Consider the following 19,535-nt stretch of genomic DNA (forward strand, 5'->3'; position numbering starts at 1 on the left):
CCCCCAAGTCCCTCCCAGGAACCCCCACCTCCCTCAAACCCAACATGCCCCCCGTCCCCTGGCAGATCCCCCCATGTCCCCATCAATGGCTTATTCCAAAGTCTTTGTTTTTACCCTGGTTTTGTGTGTTTTGAAGGGACCAACAGAAATGAAAGGAAAATCCAGGCCACGGGGTGCAAGGAAGATGTGAAGCAGCTGGACAGGTGGTTTCTAACATGGATAACCGGCAACAGGGATGGCCTGGGCTCTGCTTACTGGGGTTCCCTGGGGATTACCCAGGGTGGATGCCTCTGTGGCGGCTGGAGCTGGCGCAGCGCAGGAAGGTCTTCCTGCACTTGGGGCACTCACTGAGCTGCCCTTAGTGCTGGCTCTGTTGGTGTCTGCTCAAGATAGAGCTCTGAGAGAAGCTCTTCCCACACTCAGGACACTCATAGGGCCTCTCCCCACTATGGATGCGCCGGTGGGTCACGAGGGTGGAGTTGTCCCTAAAGCTCTTCCCGCAGTCAGGGCAGCGAAAGGGCCGCTCCCCCGTGTGAATCCTCTGGTGCCTGACAAGATGAGAGCTGGTCTGAAACCTCTTCCTGCATTTATCACACTCATAGGGCTTCTCCCCAGTGTGGCTCCTCAGGTGGTAGATCAGGTGGGAGCGCTGGCAGAAGCTCTTCCCACACTCCCCACACTCGTAAGACCTCTCGCCAGTGTGGATCCTCTTGTGGACAATCAGGTTCGACTTGTGGGTGAATCTCTTCCCACACTCGGGACACTCATAGGGCCTCTCCCGGGTGTGCATGTGCTGGTGGCTGACAAGGGAGGAGTTGTACTTGAAGCCTTTCCCGCAGTCGGGGCAGAGGAAGGGCCTCTCTTCTGTGTGAGTGCACTGGTGCCTGAGGAGATCAGAGCTGGTCTGAAACCCCTTTCTGCATTTATCACACTCGTCGGGACGTTCTTCTGTGTGGATTCTCATATGGAGGATCAGGGAGGATCTCAGGGAGAAGCTCTTCCCACATTCTGAGGACTTGCAAGACTCCTCCCATCCTGGAGCTGCTCATGGATCCCCAGCTCTGAGCTGCAGCTCCATCCCTGGCCCAGGGTGGGCCTTTCCCCCTCAGATCCCCGTGATCGGCGTTTGCAGCCCCTCCTCGTAAGGGATCTCTGGGGCTTTTCTTTCCCCTTTGATTCCTGTGCTGTGGAGCAGCACAAAACAGCCTCTTCTACAAGGTTCTCCTGTGGGGATTTGACCTCCCTGGTCTCTGGCCTAAGCTTCTTGTCTGGGGAAGGAAGGACAAGGAGAAGATGGGATTTGCCTCCGCGCCACAGGGAAGGACAAGGAGATCCTCCCAGTGCGTCCCCAGCAGGACAGCTTTGGCACCAGGGTTGTCCTGCAGCCGGGGGCCGTGCTGGGGCGGGAGAGGGAGCAGGAGAGAGGGGGAAAGGGGCACTGACTTCCTCCTCACCTGCCTGGGGCTCCTGGGCCATCTCCTTCCTCACGGCGTCCTCCTTCTTCATCGGGCCAAGGTTTGGAAAAAGAAAATCCTGGTTTGGGGGAAAACAAGGGCTGAACGTGTTGGGTTTGATAGTCCTGTTGCCCAAGTGCAGCTGGAGAAGTCAATGCCCCTTTAAGCCTTGAGCGGCCTGGAGCCCGCTCATCCCCAGCCTCCCCCACCCATCCAGGCAGCCAGTTTGTCTCCCAGCTCCGGGATCACCCCTCTGCGCTCTTCCCCACTCCAGGGCTCCCGAGCTCCCGTTTGCTCTCCTGGGCATCCCCCAGCCCGAGATCGCCCCTGTGCCCATCGGTGCCAGGCGAACGTGAGGCTGTTCCCTCCACGGGAAATTCACGGTTTGGGTTTGAGGTCCTGCAAGAGTCAAAGATCCCCTGCCCCATGATAAAACCCTCCCAGAGACCCCCCGATGGATCTGGTGCAAGCTCCCCCTCCCCACTCACCTGCGGCTTCTGGAGGGGGCAATGCAGCAGGAGTCAGGGGAGCTTCAGCCTGAGCGGCAGGGGAAGGTGGCGGGGAAACCAACGTGGTTGTGCTGCTCCTCTTCCTTCTGCTCCTCCACTTACTCCTCGTCTGTTCCTCCTCTTCCTCCCACTTTTCTTTCACTCCTAGACTGGCCCAGGCAATGCTGACACCCAAAAGCAGCCGCGCTCTGCCCTGGGCGGGTTCCGAAACAGCATGGCAGTAAAACTGGGGAGTGAAACTGGGAGCATTGGGAAAGATCATGAGAGCAGCGGAAAGGAATTGGGAGCACTTTCCCTGCCAGTCCCGCTTTTCCTGGGAGAACTGAGAGGGAACTGGGAGCAAAGAGCACTCGGAGGCGGCTGCAGCCGGCAGCTAGTGGGGCCACGATAGAAGGCCTGGTTATGAGAATTAGAGAGCGATCACTCGCTGGGATTGGTGGGCGGGAGCAGCGCGGGGTTTGCTCGGTTATGTGAGGGCCGGGAGGGGCCGGAGCAATGGCGGCGGCGGCCGGTGAGAGGGGACAGGGAGCGGGAATGGGGACCGGGAGCGGGAATGGGGACGGCAATGAGGACAGGGAGTGGGTATGGGGACAGGGAAGAGGCATGGGAATGGGGACATGATCGTAAAATGGCACCTGGAACTGGAATGGCACAGAGAATGGGGACAGGGACCGGGAATTGGAATATGAGTATGGGACTGGGAATATTGAAATGGAAATACGGGAACAGGAGCGGGACCGTGAATAACAGAAGGGGAACAGAGACTTGGAATATGGGAGACGGATAGGGAATGAGACTGGAATGAGATTCAGGCTGGGATGGCAGCGGAACGGTACCAGGGTGACATGGGAATGGGTGGGTGAGAGGGGGTGACAGCAGGGAGAGGGGGATCCTGGACAGGGACACTGGCAACCAGGACAGAGGGACATGGAGACAGTTCCAGGGCAGGGGGGCCTTGATCAGCCACGCCACAACTTTCACCAGGGTTCCCAAGCACTTTTGCACCTACTGGGCCTGTTCTGCCCAAAGCCCTGAGCAACCCCCAAGTCCCTCCCAGGAACCCCCACCTCCCTCAAACCCAACATGCCCCCCGTCCCCTGGCAGATCCCCCCATGTCCCCATCAATGGCTTATTCCAAAGTCTTTGTTTTTACCCTGGTTTTGTGTGTTTTGAAGGGACCAACAGAAATGAAAGGAAAATCCAGGCCACGGGGTGCAAGGAAGATGTGAAGCAGCTGGACAGGTGGTTTCTAACATGGATAACCGGCAACAGGGATGGCCTGGGCTCTGCTTACTGGGGTTCCCTGGGGATTACCCAGGGTGGATGCATCTGTGGCGGCTGGAGCTGGCGCAGCGCAGGAAGGTCTTCCTGCACTTGGGGCACTCACTGAGCTGCCCTTAGTGCTGGCTCTGTTGGTGTCTGCTCAAGATAGAGCTCTGAGAGAAGCTCTTCCCACACTCAGGACACTCATAGGGCCTCTCCCCACTATGGATGCGCCGGTGGGTCACGAGGGTGGAGTTGTCCCTAAAGCTCTTCCCGCAGTCAGGGCAGCGAAAGGGCCGCTCCCCCGTGTGAATCCTCTGGTGCCTGACAAGATGAGAGCTGGTCTGAAACCTCTTCCTGCATTTATCACACTCATAGGGCTTCTCCCCAGTGTGGCTCCTCAGGTGGTAGATCAGGTGGGAGCGCTGGCAGAAGCTCTTCCCACACTCCCCACACTCGTAAGACCTCTCGCCAGTGTGGATCCTCTTGTGGACAATCAGGTTCGACTTGTGGGTGAATCTCTTCCCACACTCGGGACACTCATAGGGCCTCTCCCGGGTGTGCATGTGCTGGTGGCTGACAAGGGAGGAGTTGTACTTGAAGCCTTTCCCGCAGTCGGGGCAGAGGAAGGGCCTCTCTTCTGTGTGAGTGCACTGGTGCCTGAGGAGATCAGAGCTGGTCTGAAACCCCTTTCTGCATTTATCACACTCGTCGGGACGTTCTTCTGTGTGGATTCTCATATGGAGGATCAGGGAGGATCTCAGGGAGAAGCTCTTCCCACATTCTGAGGACTTGCAAGACTCCTCCCATCCTGGAGCTGCTCATGGATCCCCAGCTCTGAGCTGCAGCTCCATCCCTGGCCCAGGGTGGGCCTTTCCCCCTCAGATCCCCGTGATCGGCGTTTGCAGCCCCTCCTCGTAAGGGATCTCTGGGGCTTTTCTTTCCCCTTTGATTCCTGTGCTGTGGAGCAGCACAAAACAGCCTCTTCTACAAGGTTCTCCTGTGGGGATTTGACCTCCCTGGTCTCTGGCCTAAGCTTCTTGTCTGGGGAAGGAAGGACAAGGAGAAGATGGGATTTGCCTCCGCGCCACAGGGAAGGACAAGGAGATCCTCCCAGTGCGTCCCCAGCAGGACAGCTTTGGCACCAGGGTTGTCCTGCAGCCGGGGGCCGTGCTGGGGCGGGAGAGGGAGCAGGAGAGAGGGGGAAAGGGGCACTGACTTCCTCCTCACCTGCCTGGGGCTCCTGGGCCATCTCCTTCCTCACGGCGTCCTCCTTCTTCATCGGGCCAAGGTTTGGAAAAAGAAAATCCTGGTTTGGGGGAAAACAAGGGCTGAACGTGTTGGGTTTGATAGTCCTGTTGCCCAAGTGCAGCTGGAGAAGTCAATGCCCCTTTAAGCCTTGAGCGGCCTGGAGCCCGCTCATCCCCAGCCTCCCCCACCCATCCAGGCAGCCAGTTTGTCTCCCAGCTCCGGGATCACCCCTCTGCGCTCTTCCCCACTCCAGGGCTCCCGAGCTCCCGTTTGCTCTCCTGGGCATCCCCCAGCCCGAGATTGCCCCTGTGCCCATCGGTGCCAGGCGAACGTGAGGCTGTTCCCTCCACGGGAAATTCACGGTTTGGGTTTGAGGTCCTGCAAGAGTCAAAGATCCCCTGCCCCATGATAAAACCCTCCCAGAGACCCCCCGATGGATCTGGTGCAAGCTCCCCCTCCCCACTCACCTGCGGCTTCTGGAGGGGGCAATGCAGCAGGAGTCAGGGGAGCTTCAGCCTGAGCGGCAGGGGAAGGTGGCGGGGAAACCAACGTGGTTGTGCTGCTCCTCTTCCTTCTGCTCCTCCACTTACTCCTCGTCTGTTCCTCCTCTTCCTCCCACTTTTCTTTCACTCCTAGACTGGCCCAGGCAATGCTGACACCCAAAAGCAGCCGCGCTCTGCCCTGGGCGGGTTCCGAAACAGCATGGCAGTAAAACTGGGGAGTGAAACTGGGAGCATTGGGAAAGATCATGAGAGCAGCGGAAAGGAATTGGGAGCACTTTCCCTGCCAGTCCCGCTTTTCCTGGGAGAACTGAGAGGGAACTGGGAGCAAAGAGCACTCGGAGGCGGCTGCAGCCGGCAGCTAGTGGGGCCACGATAGAAGGCCTGGTTATGAGAATTAGAGAGCGATCACTCGCTGGGATTGGTGGGCGGGAGCAGCGCGGGGTTTGCTCGGTTATGTGAGGGCCGGGAGGGGCCGGAGCAATGGCGGCGGCGGCCGGTGAGAGGGGACAGGGAGCGGGAATGGGGACCGGGAGCGGGAATGGGGACGGCAATGAGGACAGGGAGTGGGTATGGGGACAGGGAAGAGGCATGGGAATGGGGACATGATCGTAAAATGGCACCTGGAACTGGAATGGCACAGAGAATGGGGACAGGGACCGGGAATTGGAATATGAGTATGGGACTGGGAATATTGAAATGGAAATACGGGAACAGGAGCGGGACCGTGAATAACAGAAGGGGAACAGAGACTTGGAATATGGGAGACGGATAGGGAATGAGACTGGAATGAGATTCAGGCTGGGATGGCAGCGGAACGGTACCAGGGTGACATGGGAATGGGTGGGTGAGTGGGGGTGACAGCAGGGAGAGGGGGATCCTGGACAGGGACACTGGCAACCAGGACAGAGGGACATGGAGACAGTTCCAGGGCAGGGGGGCCTTGATCAGCCACGCCACAACTTTCACCAGGGTTCCCAAGCACTTTTGCACCTACTGGGCCTGTTCTGCCCAAAGCCCTGAGCAACCCCCAAGTCCCTCCCAGGAACCCCCACCTCCCTCAAACCCAACATGCCCCCCGTCCCCTGGCAGATCCCCCCATGTCCCCATCAATGGCTTATTCCAAAGTCTTTGTTTTTACCCTGGTTTTGTGTGTTTTGAAGGGACCAACAGAAATGAAAGGAAAATCCAGGCCACGGGGTGCAAGGAAGATGTGAAGCAGCTGGACAGGTGGTTTCTAACATGGATAACCGGCAACAGGGATGGCCTGGGCTCTGCTTACCGGGGTTCCCTGGGGATTACCCAGGGTGGATCCCTCTGTGGCGGCTGGAGCTGGAGCAGCGCAGGAAGGTCTTCCTGCACTTGGGGCACTCACTGAGCTGCCCTTAGTGCTGGCTCTGTTGGTGTCTGCTCAAGATAGAGCTCTGAGAGAAGCTCTTCCCACACTCAGGACACTCATAGGGCCTCTCCCCACTGTGGATGCGCCGGTGGGTCACGAGGGTGGAGTTGTCCCTGAAGCCCTTCCCGCAGTCCGGGCAGCGAAAGGGCCGCTCCTCCGTGTGAATCCTCTGGTGCCTGACAAGATGAGAGCTGGTCTGAAACCTCTTCCTGCATTTATCACACTCATAGGGCTTCTCCCCAGTGTGGCTCCTCAGGTGGTAGATCAGGTGGGAGCGCTGGCAGAAGCTCTTCCCACACTCCCCACACTCGTAAGACCTCTCGCCAGTGTGGATCCTCTTGTGGACAATCAGGTTCGACTTGTGGGTGAATCTCTTCCCACACTCGGGACACTCATAGGGCCTCTCCCGGGTGTGCATGTGCTGGTGGCTGACAAGGGAGGAGTTGTACTTGAAGCCTTTCCCGCAGTCGGGGCAGAGGAAGAGCCTCTCCTCTGTGTGAGTGCGCTGGTGCCTGAGGAGATCAGAGCTGGTCTGAAACCCCTTTCTGCATTTATCACACTCGTAGGGTTTCTCCCCGGTGTGCCTCCTCATGTGGACAGTCAGGTGGGAGATCCGGCTGAAACTCTTCCCACACTCCTCACACTTGTAACACCTCTCCTCGGTGTGGCTCCTCAAGTGGACAGTCAAGTTGGATCTCTGGCTGAAGCTCTTCCCACACTCCTCACATATATAGGGCCTCTCCCCCGTGTGGATTTTCATGTGGCAGATCAGGTTGGATTTCTGGCTGAAGCTCTTCCCACATGTCAAGCACTTCTGGGGCTTCTCCTTACCCTGAAGCTGCTCGTGGACCACGAGCTCTGAGCTCCAGGCGCCTCCCCGGTCCAGGGTGGGCCTTTCCCCCTCAGATGCCTGAGATCTGCGTTTGCAGCCCCTCCTCGTGCGGGATCTCTGGGGTTTTTCCTCCCTGTTGGATTCCTGTGCTGTGGAGCTTCTCAAAACAGCCTCTTCCACAAGGTTCTGCTGTGGGGATTTGTCCGCCCTGGTCTCCATCCTCAGCTCCTGGTCTGGGGGAGGAAGGACAAGGAGAGGATGGGATTTGCCTCCCTGCCACAGGGAAGGACAAGGAGATCCCCCCAGTGCATTCCCAGCAGGACGGCTTTGGCAGCAGGGTTGTTCTGCAGCCGGGGGCCGTGCTGGGGCGGGAGATGGAGCAGGAGAGAGGGGGAAAGGGGCACTGACTTCGTCCTCACCTGCTTGGGGCTGCTGGGCCAACTTCCTCTTCCTCACAACCTCCTCCTCTTGCATCAGGCCAAGGTTTAGAAACAGGAAATCCTGGCTTGGGGAAAAACAAGGGCTGGGCGCGTTGGGTTTGATGGTCCCGCTGCCTGTCTTGGTGTCTGCTAAGGAAGGCAGAGCCTCCCTTAAAATTGAAAATGTAAACCCCCTCCCTCCAAAGTACTATAATTTTGAAATTAAGGAGCTCTCAGGGAAAGACATGGAAATAGGAATAATGGTTCTTTGCTAGGAAAAAAATAAAATGAAAAATGTAATAGTAGAAAGAAAACCACTGACAGAGTCAGAATCCAAGCTGACACCCTGTTAGTCAGGGTGTTTGTTGCACTCCAATTAAATGGTGGCTGCAGTCCTCCTGGAGGGACAGATGTGGTTCTGTTGAAGCAGTGGTTCCTGCAGAAGGGTGTAGTTTTCCTCCAAAGGTCCAGTGGTGGTGTAGATAGGTCTGGTCTTCCTCGGCGAATCCAGGGGAGAAGAAAAGCTGCTCCTCTGGGAATCCAGTGGAGAAGAAACACTGCTCCTCTGGGAATCCAGTGGGAAAAGCCTGACTGTGGTGTTCCAAATCTCTGATTATATCCAGGTAGGAATGCCTGGCTCCTCCCCATGGGTGGAACATCTACCAATGGGGTGAGGTAATTTTATCAGTCCTGCAGTGAGGCTCAATGGCCCATTAACAGAAGATATCTCCCTGGAGGGCTTGTGGAAGAGATAAAGAAAACTGCCCAATTAACAGAAGATAACTGCCCCACCTCTAACAGATGGCAATAGAATACTTGAGAGCATTTTGTTGGGCATTCCTCCTGCCCCAACCCATCTCTTGAAGTCTCCAGACATTTTGTGTCCATAAAAATCTCCAGACCAAAAAAAATTAGTTGGAAAAACCCTGAGAAATACCATTCTTAAGCCTGCCAAGACTTGAATGTCTCATGATTATTCCAAAAAAGAGCTCCCCATGAATTGCCCTTCTCTGGTCTCTCCACTTTGGACTTCTTGGAGTCCTGCATCTATTGAGCGTTCTCCTCTCCAGGGGTCCATATCCTGTTCAGGCTGCCACGGGAATCCCCAGGGTCCCCCCTCTCTGCTCTTCTGACCTTGGGCTTCTGAGGCTCCCCCTTCTCTGTGCTGCTGGGGGTTCCCTGCAGCCCCCAGGGGTTCCCCAGATCCCCCTCTCTGGGCTCCCTCTTAGCAATGCCGGGGCTCTTGGTGTCTCAGCACTCCTGTTTCCCCTGACTCTGCTCCAGGCTGTGGGGAGCTCCAGGGCTTCCCCCTCACAAGGGTGTTCCCCTCTCCGGGCTGAATCCTGGCGGTCTCCTCTCTCTGGGCTACACACTTCGGTGTCCCAGTGTTCTCCCCTCTCGTGTCCTTCCCCGCGAAGAAACAACCTCCCGGGACACCGCCCAAATCTCCCCAATGGGCATTTGCAGCTTAGCTTTGGAGTCCTTTGAGCTCCAAAAATCCCCCCATCCCCCAAAAAATACCCACCTATGGAGCACCCAGGATATTTGGTTGAGCTCCCGCTCTGTGATCACCTGAGATATGGAGGGGAAATGCCCCAGGGTCCGGGAGTGCTGTGGAGAAAGCGAGGGCTGGAGCGTGTGTTCCCCCCACTTCCACTTCCCACTCCTCCTCCTCTCACCCAGCTCTTCCTCCCACCCGTCCTCCTCCTCTTCCTGCTCCACACCTCCTCCTCCTCCTCCTTCTCTTGTTCCCTCCAGCCCTTGTCCTGCTGCTTCTCCCTCCCTGCTCCACCATCCCATTCCTCCTGTCCCAGTCCTGCAGCCCTCGCAGCCCGCGACAGGAGCGGGGATGGAGCCGGGACAGGTCGGGATGGGCAGTGCGGGGCTCTCAGCTGCTCCCACCTGCTGGGGCCGGGAGGAGCAGGAGGAGGAGAACCCTGCCTGGGGAGAAGGAGAGGCAAACTGGGAAAACTGGAGGCTGCACATCCACACTGGGGCTTGCTGGGGATGTTGGTTGAGGCCTTCCAGCCCCTGGGGCTCCTATCGGGTAATCTGGGAGGGGAGAACACAGACAGGGCTGGGGGATGCCAGGAGTGGCATCGCTGGGAGGGACTGGGCTGTACTGGGATCATCCTGGGATCATTTTGAAAGTGAGTAGGAACCTGCCGGGCCAATTGAGACCATGTTAGGGGCTAATGTGATATACTGGGAATGACTGGGATCATTCTGAGAGTGAGTGGGAGATGCTGTGAGCAACTGGGAGCAAGCTGGTAGCAAATGGCATCATACTGGGACTGATTGTGTTGATGTAGCTGGAGGCAGCTTGGACCATACTGGGATGGACTGGAAGCAGCTAGGATTATACTAGGACCATACTGGGAATGGTCGTACATGACTTGGATCATATTGGAAGTTACTGGGATCATACTGCTGTTAAAAGGGAGCAACTGGGATCACACTTTGGGCAACTGAGAGCAACGGAGAGTGTCTGAGGTTGGAAATGCAAGATGTGAGTGGGGGTATGTATTCTATTGCCATCTGTTAGAGGTGGGGCAGTTATCTTCTGTTAATTGGGCAGTTTTCTTTATCTCTTCCACAAGCCCTCCAGGGAGATATCTTCTGTTAATGGGCCATTGAGCCTCACTGCAGGACTGATAAAATTACCTCACCCCATTGGTAGATGTTCCACCCATGGGGAGGAGCCAGGCATTCCTACCTGGATATAATCAGAGATTTGGAACACCACAGTCAGGCTTTTCCCACTGGATTCCCAGAGGAGCAGTGTTTCTTCTCCACTGGATTCCCAGAGGAGCAGCTTTTCTTCTCCCCTGGATTCGCCGAGGAAGACCAGACCTATCTACACCACCACTGGACCTTTGGAGGAAAACTACACCCTTCTGCAGGAACCACTGCTTCAACAGAACCACATCTGTCCCTCCAGGAGGACTGCAGCCACCATTTAATTGGAGTGCAACAAACACCCTGACTAACAGGGTGTCAGCTTGGATTCTGACTCTGTCAGTGGTTTTCTTTCTACTATTACATTTTTCATTATTTTTTTCCTAGCAAAGAACCGTTATTCCTATTTCCATGTCTTTCCCTGAGAGCCCCTTAATTTCAAAATTATAGTACTTTGGAGGGAGGGGGTTTACATTTTCAATTTTAAGGGAGGCTCTGCCTTCCTTAGCAGACACCAAGACAGGCAGCGGGACCATCAAACCCAACGCGCCCAGCCCTTGTTTTCCCCCAAGCCAGGATTTCCTGTTTCTAAACCTTGGCCCGATGCAAGAGGAGGAGGTTGTGAGGAAGAGGAAGTTGGCCCAGCAGCCCCAAGCAGGTGAGGACGAAGTCAGTGCCCCTTTCCCCCTCTCTCCTTCTCCATCTCCCGCCCCAGCACGGCCCCCGGCTGCAGGACAACACTGCTGCCAAAGCCGTCCTGCTGGGGACGCACTGGGGGGATCTCCTTGTCCTTCCCTGTGGCACGGAGGCAAATCCCATCCTCTCCTTGTCCTTCCTCCCCCAGACCAGGAGCTGAGGATGGAGACCAGGGCGGACAAATCCCCACAGCAGAACCTTGTGGAAGAGGCTGTTTTGAGAAGCTCCACAGCACAGGAATCCAACAGGGAGGAAAAACCCCAGAGATCCCGCACGAGGAGGGGCTGCAAACGCAGATCTCAGGCATCTGAGGGGGAAAGGCCCACCCTGGACCGGGGAGGCGCCTGGAGCTCAGAGCTCGTGGTCCACGAGCAGCTTCAGGGTAAGGAGAAGCCCCAGAAGTGCTTGAAATGTGGGAAGAGCTTCAGCCAGAAATCCAACTTGACTGTCCACTTGAGGAGCCACACCGAGGAGAGGTGTTACAAGTGTGAGGAGTGTGGGAAGAGCTTCAGCTGAATCTCCTGCCTGATTGTCCACCCGAGGAGGCACACCGGGGAGAAACCCTACGAGTGTGATAAATGCAGAAAGGGGTTTCAGACCAGCTCTGATCTCCTCAGGCACCAGCGCACTCACACAGAGGAGAGGCCCTTCCTCTGCCCCGACTGTGGGAAAGGCTTCAAGTACAACTCCTCCCTTGTCAGCCACTAGCACATGCACACCCGGGAGAGGCCCTATGAGTGTCCCGAGTGTGGGAAGAGATTCACCCACAAGTCGAACCTGATTGTCCACAAGAGGATCCACACTGGCGAGAGGTCTTACGAGTGTGGGGAGTGTGGGAAGAGCTTCTGCCAGCGCTCCCACCTGATCTACCACCTGAGGAGCCACACTGGGGAGAAGCCCTATGAGTGTGATAAATGCAGGAAGAGGTTTCAGACCAGCTCTCATCTTGTCAGGCACCAGAGGATTCACACGGAGGAGCGGCCCTTTCGCTGCCCGGACTGCGGGAAGGGCTTCAGGGACAACTCCACCCTCGTGACCCACCGGCGCATCCACAGTGGGGAGAGGCCCTATGAGTGTCCTGAGTGTGGGAAGAGCTTCTCTCAGAGCTCTATCTTGAGCAGACAACAACAGAGCCAGCACTAAGGGCAGCTCAGTGAGTGCCCCAAGTGCAGGAAGACCTTCCTGCGCTGCGCCAGCTCCAGCCGCCACAGAGGCATCCACCCTGGGTAATCCCCAGGGAACCCCGGTAAGCAGAGCCCAGGCCATCCCTGTTGCCGGTTATCCATGTTAGAAACCACCTGTCCAGCTGCTTCACATCTTCCTTGCACCCCGTGGCCTGGATTTTCCTTTCATTTCTGTTGGTCCCTTCAAAACACACAAAACCAGGGTAAAAACAAAGACTTTGGAATAAGCCATTGATGGGGACATGGGGGGATCTGCCAGGGGACGGGGGGCATGTTGGGTTTGAGGGAGGTGGGGGTTCCTGGGAGGGACTTGGGGGTTGCTCAGGGCTTTGGGCAGAACAGGCCCAGTAGGTGCAAAAGTGCTTGGGGACCCTGGTGAAAGTTGTGGCGTGGCTGATCAAGGCCCCCCTGCCCTGGAACTGTCTCCATGTCCCTCTGTCCTGGTTGCCAGTGTCCCTGTCCAGGATCCCCCTCTCCCTGCTGTCACCCCCTCTCACCCACCCATTCCCATGTCACCCTGGTACCGTTCCGCTGCCATCCCAGCCTGAATCTCATTGCAGTCTCATTCCCTATCCGTCTCCCATATTCCAAGTCTCTGTTCCCCTTCTGTTATTCACGGTCCCGCTCCTGTTCCCGTATTTCCATTTCAATATTCCCAGTCCCATACCCATATTCCAATTCCCGGTCCCTGTCCCCATTCTCTGTGCCATTCCAGTTCCAGGTGCCATTTTACGATCATGTCCCCATTCCCATGCCTCTTCCCTGTCCCCATACCCACTCCCTGTCCTCATTGCCGTCCCCATTCCCGCTCCCGGTCCCCATTCCCACTCCCTGTCCCCTCTCACCGGCCGCCGCCGCCATTGCTCCGGCCCCTCCCGGCCCTCACATAACCGAGCAAACCCCGCGCTGCTCCCGCCCACCAATCCCAGCGAGTGATCGCTCTCTAATTCTCATAACCAGGCCTTCTATCGTGGCCCCACTAGCTGCCGGCTGCAGCCGCCTCCGAGTGCTCTTTGCTCCCAGTTCCCTCTCAGTTCTCCCAGGAAAAGCGGGACTGGCAGGGAAAGTGCTCCCAATTCCTTTCCGCTGCTCTCATGATCTTTCCCAATGCTCCCAGTTTCACTCCCCAGTTTTACTGCCATGCTGTTTCGGAACCCGCCCAGGGCAGAGCGCGGCTGCTTTTGGGTGTCAGCATTGCCTGGGCCAGTCTAGGAGTGAAAGAAAAGTGGGAGGAAGAGGAGGAACAGACGAGGAGTAAGTGGAGGAGCAGAAGGAAGAGGAGCAGCACAACCACGTTGGTTTCCCCGCCGCCTTCCCCTGCCGCTCAGGCTGAAGCTCCCCTGACTCCTGCTGCATTGCCCCCTCCAGAAGCCGCAGGTGAGTGGGGAGGGGGAGCTTGCACCAGATCCATCGGGGGGTCTCTGGGAGGGTTTTATCATGGGGCAGGGGATCTTTGACTCTTGCAGGACCTCAAACCCAAACCGTGAATTTCCCGTGGAGGGAACAGCCTCACGTTTGCTGGGTACCGATGGGCACAGGGGCGATCTCGGGCTGGGGGATGCCTGGGAGAGCAAACAGGAGCTCGGGAGCCCTGGAGTGGGGAAGAGCGCAGAGGGGTGATCCCGGAGCTGGGAGACAAACTGGCTGCCTGGAGGGGTGGGGGAGGCTGGGGATGAGCGGGCTCTAGGCCGCTCAAGGCTGAAAGGGGCATTGACTTCTCCAGCTGCACTTGGGCAACAGGACTATCAAACCCAACACGTTCAGCCCTTGTTTTCCCCCAAACCAGGATTTTCTTTTTCCAAACCTTGGCCCGATGAAGAAGGAGGACGCCGTGAGGAAGGAGATGGCCCAGGAGCCCCAGGCAGGTGAGGAGGAAGTCAGTGCCCCTTTCCCCCTCTCTCCTGCTCCATCTCCCACCCCAGCACGGCCCCCGGCTGCAGGACAACCCTGGTGCCAAAGCTGTCCTGCTGGGGACGCACTGGGAGGATCTCCTTGTCCTTCCCTGTGGCACGGAGGCAAATCCCATCTTCTCCTTGTCCTTCCTTCCCCAGACAAGAAGCTTAGGCCAGAGACCAGGGAGGTCAAATCCCCACAGGAGAACCTTGTAGAAGAGGCTGTTTTGTGCTGCTCCACAGCACAGGAATCAAAGGGGAAAGAAAAGCCCCAGAGATCCCTTACGAGGAGGGGCTGCAAACGCCGATCACGGGGATCTGAGGGGGAAAGGCCCACCCTGGGCCAGGGATGGAGCTGCAGCTCAGAGCTGGGGATCCATGAGCAGCTCCAGGATGGGAGGAGTCTTGCAAGTCCTCAGAATGTGGGAAGAGCTTCTCCCTGAGATCCTCCCTGATCCTCCACATGAGAATCCACACAGAAGAACGTCCCGACGAGTGTGAGAAAGGGGAACTCAGATGAGTTCCTGTCTCATCAGGCATCAGCAGAGTCACAAAGGCGTGAGGCTCTTCTGCTGCCACCATTGTGCAAAAGGCTTCAGGTACAACTCCGGCCTCATCACTCCCTGCATGTCCACAGCGGGGAGAGGCCCTACGAGTGTCCTGAGTTTGGAAAGAGCTTGACCCAGAACTCCAACCTGACTGCCCACCTGAGGACCCACACGGAGGAACAAAGCTATGAGTATGCAGAGGGTGGGAAGAGCTTCAGGACGAGCTCTGAACTGACCATCCACCAAAGAAACCACGCTGGGGAATGGCCTTTTCAGTGTGGGGAATGTGGGAATAGCTACCAGAGGAGAAGCCACCTGACCCACCACATGGAAGTCCACACAGGTCTGGAAGAGCCCTACAAATGTGGGCAGTGTGGGAAGAGCTTCATGTCAAAATCCCACCTGTTTGGCCACCAGAGGATCCACACTGGAGAGAGGCCCTATGAGTGTATTAAATGCAAGAAGAGGTTTCAGACCAGCTCCTTTCTCCTCCTGCACCAGCAGCTTCATACAGATGAGAGGCCCTTCAACTGCCCTGACTGCGGGAAGGGCTTCAAGCAGAACGCTGCTCTCATCAGCCACTGGTGCATCCACTCCAGGGAGAGGCCCTACGAGTGTTCTGAGTGTAGGAAGAGCTTCTCTCAGAGCTCTATCTTGACCAGACACCAACAGAGCCACCACTAAGGGCAGCCCTGAGAGTGCCCCAAGTACAGGAAGAGCTTTGTTCCCGTGACACCCTTTGTCCTCTGATTTTGGGTCCTTTCCTCCCCCTTTGAGACGTTTTCCCCAGATTGGATCCTTTCCCCGTCTTTTGCTTCCCTTCTCCCTATTTTGTGTCTTTTCCTCCCTACTTTGGATCCTTTCTCTGTCATTTGGGTCCTCCCCCCATTTTGGGTCACTCTTCCCCTCTTTGGGGTTCTTTTCCCCCTTTTTGGCTCCTTTCCCTATTTCCCATCCTTCCCCCTCTAGTTTTGAACATCCTCCCCTTTGACTTGGTGAAGTTTTGGGTGCATCCCGCCCTCCAACCCTCTCCCCACCCCTTAACCCCCTTCACCCCCCACCCCCGTCCACCCAGGCATGTCCCCAGCTGTGTTCCTAATTGTCCCCCCATGCCCCATGGACTCAGTGCTCGCTATCCTGGATGTCCTTGAGTCCCCAGCCCAGGACTCTGGATCTCCTTTGCCAGGAATTCTGGATCTGGCCTGGCTTCCAGGGAACACCAGTGGCACTGGGGCTCAGGGTGGGTGGCCTGGTGGGATTGCTGGGACGGGGTTTGGGGTCATCTTGGCACTGACCGAGGGTCTTGTCCACTCTGCAGTGAGAAGTGGCCCTGGCTGGAGAGTATGGGATGGATGGGGGCAGGAGAGGTTGGACCCTGGTCCAGATGGACACCAGACCATGATCCCACTCTGGATGGACACTGGTCCAGATGGACATCCGGGCCATGGATCCCAGCTGGATTCTGATCTGGACAGCCCCTGGCCCTGCAGCCCCCCAGCCTGGCCTGCCCGCAGCCAAGATGACCACCAGCCTGGCCACAGCCTGGCCCATCCCACTGTCCCACCAGTCCATCCCAGTAGCCCCCAACCCAAAATCCCCCAAATAAACCCAATGCTATCACATCAGCTCCACATGGTCCCTGCAGAGCGAGAGGGAAACTGAGGCGAGGCCTGGGAAGGTGACTTTGTGGTGATGGGAGGGGATTTTGGGACCGACCCTGGAGAACCCCAAAAGGAGCACCCACCCCCCAAATTGTCACCACAGCATGGTGGGACCTCCAGCTGTCACTGCAGGAGCCACCAGCTGTCACTCCAGGAGCCACTGTGACCCTGCAGTCCCTTTGAGGGGTCCCCTCGGTGTCACTGGCACGTCCCCAGTGGGAGCAGCGGCATCACCTCCTGGGGCACAGGTGAAGGAGGAGGAGGACGTAGGGGCGGGGGGGGGGGGGGGGCAGCAGTGCAGAGTCACAGAGCATCCTTGGGGGGATGGAAGTGGTTAGGGAGACACCAAAAATGTTGCTGTCCCTTCTCCCCCACCATAGGATGTGGGCCACCCCCTGTTTTAGGGCACTGGTGACAAATTGGCAGGTGGTGGTGACAAAAAGCACAGGTGCCACCTCAGTGATGGCACAGAGAGGGGTCCTGCAGTGCCACCAAGTCCCCCACGCTGAGGGAGTGACAAAGGGAGTTCGGCAGGGGGGATGGGGAAGTGTGGCAGGGATGCCACGGAAATGCCCCCGATTCGACTGTGCCCGGGATATAGGGGTGGTGGAGCTCCGGTCACGCTGTCTCCCTGGCAGCCTGTCACCATGGCCGTGTTCACAGGGGTCTTAGCATGAGGGAATAGACGAGGATCTGACTCCATGTTTCAGAAGGCTTGATTTATTATTTAATTATATTTGTTATATTAAAACTATACTGAAAGAATAAAAGAAAAGATTTCATCAGAAGGTTAGCTAAGAATAGAATAGCAAAGAATGATAACCAAGGCTTGTGGCTCAAACTCTCTGTCCAAGCCAGCTCACTGTGATTGGCCATTAATTAGAAACAACCAACATGGGCCAATCAAAGATCCACCTGTTGCATTCCACAGCAGCAGATAACCATTGTTTACATTTTGTTCCTGAGGCCTCTCAGCTTCTCAGGAGGAAAAATCCTAAGGAAAGGATTTTTCATAAAAGATGTCTGTGACATATCACCCTTTTTATTTTAGTTAAATTAAAAAGAAAAGTGTTTGTCATTTTGTCTGCTGTACCCATGCAGAAGAAAGAACAAACACTTGACGGGTTATCTGTTGCCAATGAAAAACCTCAATCAAGTGCTGATGTGGAATGATCAGGGAAATTCTTCACTTGTAGAACATAAAATTCTATCATATCACTAAAACAATCTTACAACATAAGAAAATGCTTAAACAATGCAAAGAAATTCATTGCTTCAACTCCAAACAGCTGAGTTACAGGAGAAAGTCCATCGACTGAGGATGTTCCTCTTTGACATTTCTGAAAGTCCCTTTTGGTCCTGAAACAGGCTTGCAGAATCCTGAAACAACAAATTGCTGAAGAAAAATCATCAATAATTATCAAAAATCCATTGACAGTTACCAAACAATTTTGACAAAAAATTTTTAATGCCTTGGCCACACTCCTTTATTGAACTACTTGTAATTTTTGGCTCTTCAATGCTTTTGAGGTGCTACTAGCTCTTTCAACTTTTTTTTTTTTTTTTTTTTTGGAAAGAGCAGCAGCAGCAGAGAGGAGCCTGAGAGGCCCTGAGTGGGCCCTGGCCCACGTGGAAGGATCAAGAACCCCAGACCTGTCCCACAGAACAGTGGTCCAGGTCCTGACGGGGGAAGCAAAGCCCCCAAACCCAGCAGCCGGCCAGGCAGTGGCCCTGGCCCAGGGAACCGAGCCAAACAGCCCAGGCCCGGTCTGCGAGGCGGGCTCTGTGTTGTCACAGCCCGGCACCACACTGCCAGTGCAATGGCAGAACAAGTGACCAAACGTATCCTTCCCCCCAAAATCACTGATGCATGCTGGCAGTGAGGGGACAGAAGCTGTCCTGAGAATCTCCATCTCGGGTCTGGGAATGTTTGTTCCCCACAGAAAACAAGCAATGATGGCTTTCCGCCATTCCCTCTGCCTCTGCAATGCAAATGCAAAAGGTGTTTCCCCCATCTGCCTCCCAGTACCACCCCCACCCCATCTGGGCTGGGGACCAAAGGCAGAACTTTCAGGACCCCCCTCCCCCTTGCGGCTGGGGCGCATGAGGGACGGCAGGGAGATTCGCTCCCCCCAAGGGGAAACAACTGACCAAACACCCCCCAACCCGCCAAGAACGCTGAGCTTGAAAGAAGGCGGCCGGGCTGCTCCCGCACTCAGCTGTTGAGCCATACCTCCTCCATGGAAGGAGAGGCCAGCTGCTGAAACCGCTGTTGCAAGGGCAAACGGTATGGGACAGTCTGAGCTCGGATATGCCTCCGGTTCCAGGGCAGCCTCTGACGCAGACATGGAGGACGGAGTCCCCGAAGGCGGCAGAACTGCTGGGGTGGCTGGTGGCGGGGGCGAGGCCAGAGAGAATGCAGTCGCAGCAGGCTGCAGGGGGGTTGACAGCGGCAGCACTGGGTCGCTGGTCTCAACTGACACCTCCGGCATCGGCGCTGAGGGTGAAAGCAGGGCCACCGCGAGCGGGGCTACAGGGACCCACATGGGGCCGGCTCTTGGTGCATCCACAGGCGGCGCAGCCTCGGACACACGCTGGCGGCAACCGCCATTGTCACTGAGTGCATCGCCTGGCAACACCGGCGCAGCTGCGGGAAGCGGCGGAAGCGGTGCCTGATCGCTCTTGCCTTGCAACACCGGTGAAGCCGCGGGAAGCGGTGTTTCTGAGCTCGCAAGCCCAGGCGGGGCCGCTGCACCCACAGGCTCTGCAGGAGGGACGGCCATGGGAGAGGCCACGTGGGGAAGCGCCCGCACCCGTGGGGAGGTTTGGGGAAGCCCCACAAACGGCTCAGCCCACTCAAACCCCCTCCGAGAGCAACGGAGGAGGGAAAAAGTGGCTCCATCTGAGCATGCTCCGAAAATGCAGGGGAAAAACTTCTTTGGCTGCGGGCAAGACTTCGCCCCTCTGCTGCGAGCCAGGGAGGCTGGGAAGCAGCAGATCATCTCCCCCAAAAGGAACTTCTCCCATGAGAATTCGGAGGAATAGGGCTTGCCTCCTGCAGTCAACAATCCAGGGAAAGCAGCCGCTCTCTCTTTCAAAACCGGAGAGAGTGCCCTGAACACTGGAAAATGCGGGGGAACCCGAATCCAAGGTTCAAAATGGCTTGGAAAATGGGTTCCATGCTTTCCCATACGAACGTATCAAGGGCAAAGAGCACATTCATGGAAAACCCAAAGAACTTTGCCCAT

General features: G+C 56.6%; 1 pseudogene; it reads right to left on the reverse strand.

Annotated features, from left to right (window-relative positions):
• Positions 1-406: 406 nt before the first annotated feature.
• On the reverse strand, positions 407-18,779 carry LOC134433331 (zinc finger protein 845-like; annotated as a pseudogene).
• Between the last annotated feature and the right edge of the window lie 756 nt (positions 18,780-19,535).

The sequence above is a fragment of the Melospiza melodia genome, unplaced genomic scaffold (genome assembly GCF_035770615.1).
Source record: "Melospiza melodia melodia isolate bMelMel2 unplaced genomic scaffold, bMelMel2.pri scaffold_18, whole genome shotgun sequence".
In the NCBI taxonomy this organism is placed as follows: Eukaryota; Metazoa; Chordata; class Aves; order Passeriformes; family Passerellidae; genus Melospiza; species Melospiza melodia.